The sequence below is a fragment of the Euprymna scolopes genome, chromosome 38 (assembly GCF_053919585.1).
Source record: "Euprymna scolopes isolate OS-2025 chromosome 38, ASM5391958v1, whole genome shotgun sequence".
Classification (NCBI taxonomy): Eukaryota; Metazoa; Mollusca; class Cephalopoda; order Sepiida; family Sepiolidae; genus Euprymna; species Euprymna scolopes.
The window spans coordinates 84,674,000-84,678,385 of NC_136519.1; the positions used below are offsets into that span (position 1 = coordinate 84,674,000).

The 4,386-nt window shown below is 40.4% G+C and overlaps 1 pseudogene; it reads right to left on the reverse strand.

The window, feature by feature from the left end:
- Nucleotides 1–313: 313 nt before the first annotated feature.
- Nucleotides 314–477, reverse strand: LOC145263414 (U2 spliceosomal RNA; annotated as a pseudogene).
- Between the last annotated feature and the right edge of the window lie 3,909 nt (nucleotides 478–4,386).

The window sequence follows — 4,386 nt, forward strand, 5'->3', positions numbered from 1 at the left end:
GTGCAGCATCTGCCGGAACAGATGGTATTTATTTGCTCCCCCACCGAGCAAATTAGGCACAAGGCCAATTTTTAATGTGAGGAGCGAAGGGAGGGGGAAGGGAAAAAGGGGACCAGCTCCCGAGAGGTGGGAAATGGGAGCTGGTTAAAGGTCAGGCATGTGGGGTTGCCCCCACATCTGGTCTTTGCTAGTCATAGCTAGTCATAGCTTGCAGTATCTTCCGGAACAGATGGTATTTATTTGCTCCCCCACCGAGCAAATTAGGCACAAGGCCGATTTTTAATGTGAGGAGTGAAGGGAGGGGGAAGGGGAAAAGGGGACCAGCTCCCGAGAGGTGGGAAATGGGAGCTGGTTAAAGGTCAGACATGTGGGGTTGCCCCCACATCTGGTCTTTGCTAGTCATAGCTAGTCATAGCTTGCAGCATCTGCCGGAACAGATACTACACTTTGATCTTAGCCAAAAGGCCAAGAAAAGCTTAAAAAGCTAAGAACAGCATCTATTATCAACTGACTTTTGATCTTAACCAAAAAGGCTAAGCACAAAAGTGTTACCGACCGACCAACGGTGTGACTTACAGAGTCGCTGGCACGCGACTAAAAACTAGCTTTCATGTACTGACTGTTGAGAAATTTATCAAAATATTTTAAATAAAAAAAAAAACTTGTTAATATTATTTTCATTGTTGATAACTTGTTTTGGATTTTAATAATTAGTGTTGAAAAAAAAAACAACTGAAGTTTTTTTAATGAAGTTTAAAGTTACAGCAAGAATTAGAATACACCCTACTAAAGCCTGATTGTCACAGCTGGTGAATTTAAAAAATGCAGTCTGGACGTGAGGACCCTTTAGAAGAATGATATGCAATACAACTTTGTTTTAAACTTGGAAAAAAATGCCACTGAAACGTATGGAATACTTCATACTGCTTTTGGACCATCTTGCATGAATCAACATCAGGTACTTTGAGTGGCATAATTTTTCGTAAAATAAAAATAAATGAAAATAAATAAAGAAATTAATGCTGATTAGTAATCGTAGAAGTTTCTTAATATTAATTTATCCATTCTTCATTTTTGCAACGCCGGACGTGTTTCTAATAAACGAATTCTGCGCCCTGGAGAAAAAAAAAACCAAAAAAAAAAAAAAAAAAACAGCGGGAAATACTCGTCTAGATATTCATTTTATTTTTGTCTCGATGTATGCAGTATTTTTGTTTGACAGATGGCGATGAAAGTGTCGAGTTGGTCTTAACACTTATTAAGGAAATAACTGTCCCGTCCAGCCGCGAAGTAATTGGCTGATTCCCTCAACGTCTGTTTTTGGCCGATTTTTCTTTCAAGCTTGACCAAATTATTTCAACAACTGTCAACGGTCAATTTGCGGCAGCGAATGTTTAGAATATCTGATTAAATTAGAAGCCTTCTGGAAGCAATCTCATATTAGCTGCAAACATTTTCCGACCTACCCCAGCGATAAAATCTGGACAATGTTCAAAAACACTAAAAGAAATTAATACAACACAAAAGTTAAATATCCAGCCAAAAAGAAATAATTTTAATTTGCTGCGTAACTCATGTGTAAAATATAAATTAATTTCTAAGAGACAATATGTAGACACTATAAAAGTAAAAATGCAGTAAGTCTCCCGTAAAGCCTCGTTGTTGGCGTCCCTCCGTCTCGATAGGCTATGGAGAATCGCGCCTAAAGGTTCTCACGTTGAGTGGTGGTATCTGCTGTAGTAACTAAACAGAAAAATACGGGAGCGGCAGATTATGTTGCACTTCCCGCAGGGGTACTCTCCGTCAGGCTCTGCCCGACTCTCGTCTCCTCCCATTGTTCATTTCTTTTCTCCTCGCTTGACCAAACACACTTCTCGACTTTGCCCCTCCAAAAGTCACGGTCTGCAGCTGAGTATTCGAGGTCAGCAGGGTTGATGTTGCTGGATTTTAAGTCTCTTTTGCACGCATTTTTAAATCTGCAGAGTGGTCTACCAGTTGGTCTGCTGCCGGCTAATACCTCACCATACGGGATGTTTTGATGGATTTGGGCATACCACTTGCGAACGACATTCCACAGCTAGCGCCACGAATCTGAGAGAGGACGGCAAACATGCTTGGGAGATTTGCTTTGGCGAGAACGTCTTTCTTTTGAACGCATTCCTACCATGTAATGTCTAAGATCTTTTTGAGATGGCGCAGGTGTAAGCCATCTAGTCTGCTTGATACGTGTATAAAACTCATGTCTCACTGCTGTAGAATAAGATGCTGATGACGCATGTTTGATACACCTTCATCTTTGTTTTCATGGGCAGCATGTTATTCCACATTCTCTTAGTCAGGTTGGGAGGTTGTTGGAAATGGTGGATCCTAAATTGGTGAAATCGTTCACCACCTCAAGTGGGTGTTCTCCAATGGATATGCAGGGTACGTTGCTGACACCTTGTGCCATGAGATTTGTTTTCTTGGGGCTTATTGTCAAACCAACCTCGTTGCAAGCATGGGCGAGACGGTCAATGAGTTGTTGGAGGGCTTACTGCATTATCCACGAACAGCATTTATCTGATGGGGACTATGTGGACTTTAGTTTTGGCGTATAGGCGGGTCAGGTTGAAAAGGCTTTTATCTCTTGTGCGAATATATACGCCAACTCCAGTTTAATTAAAAGTATATAGTAGCAGAAATGAGAAAATATAGTTTATCCTACTGAGAATGGAGAAGGACTGAACTTTTAACTTGATCGCGCCCTTTATCTCTTCATGGAAGGTGGTTATCATTAGTTTAACACACCGTGTCGCATTGTCACTAGATTTTGGACTGGCTTGGTGAAATATTAATGTAGTTGTAATACTTATAAGTAACTCATCTCCAAAATGCAGAAAGCCTGTTTTGTTTGTTGTCAATACACAGGGGCTGGGAGAGGAAGAAGAAACGGTAGGCGGGGTTGGTGTTTTGGGAAAGAGGGTAAGACTGATCGCGGGAATCCCCGCGATTAGAGAAAAATAAAAGACCGAACTCTGACAGATAGGCGACCGTGCTTTTGTTCAAGCAGAGAAAACGGAGAGAGGAGAAAAAAGTCCCTTCCTAAAAAAAGGTCCGGCTCAAAGTGAGCAAGAAAATGAGGCTAGAGGAATCAGCAGTTTTCAAGCTATTTCGGCTTACAAATGCGGCTTACAAATGGCGGCTTACAAATGGCGGGCAAAGCATTTGATACCCGCCTTATCCCTGCCAGACCAGTTTCATCTTAAATGATCAATTTCACTGTTACACATGGACGTCCAACTCTCCTTTCTGCGACCGGTGTCCAAAGCAGGAGCTTTTCTGTCGGTTCATCATGGCGACTAATTATGGCCGGCAAGTGCTAGGCGTCTCTGTCTCGCAATAGTGGAGACATGAGGTAGGGAACCATACAATGAGTTGTTTGGGAGTGACTTTTCTAGGATATATTGTAGGCTAGACGAAGCATTCTTGTATATTTACTTTCGAGATATTTTCGGCGTGATACGCTTTGCGTCCATGATTCTGAGCCGTACAGAATGATTGATTCTATGCTTTGGACACCTTGGTTTTGGTTTCTTTCTTGATTGGAGATTTTCAATACTTTCTCTGACGAATGAAGTGCACTCCATGCTAGCGCGATCCTAATATTCATTTGTTCGCTTTCGTAAGTGCCAACGCCTCTATCCACAACGTCACGGGCCCCGAAAGGGATACCTATCTCGTCCCAGTTAATTACATGAAAAAGGCCAGAGAATTAGTCGGCCGAGACGTGATGAAACAACTATGCGGATAAGAATAACAGTCCGCAATAGAATAAATATCTATTCATTTTTCTTTCATTTTATTTTTTTTTTATTCATTCAGATATCTTATTTCTTATTCATTAACTTTTCTTTTCAATAAATTTCCGGACATCTTGAATATTGTTATACTTTAAATGTAAGTAACCGTGTAATTATTACTTTCCTTGACTTCCATATAATTATCTGCGAACGAGCAGACAGACAAACGGACAAACTTAGAGAAATATAGATAAAACACTTGTTGTTGTTGTCTGATAATGTTTTGGCCACGTAATTTTCTAGCCTGCTTTGATAGGATTGAAACCGCTATCTTCAGACAATGTTCAACTGGAACCATAGAGATTCAACACCTTTATCCACAAGGTCACGGGGCTTGGAAGACATTCCTATCTCGTAGTATTTTATTACACGAAGAAGGCCAGAGAATTAGTCGGCCGAGACGTGGTGGAACAACTATGTAGATGAGAATAACAGTCAGCAAAAGAATAAATATTTATTCATTTTTTTTCGTTTTATTTTTTATTCCATTCAAATTTCTTTCATTTCTTATTCATCAACTTTTTATTTTTAATAATTTTCCGGACAT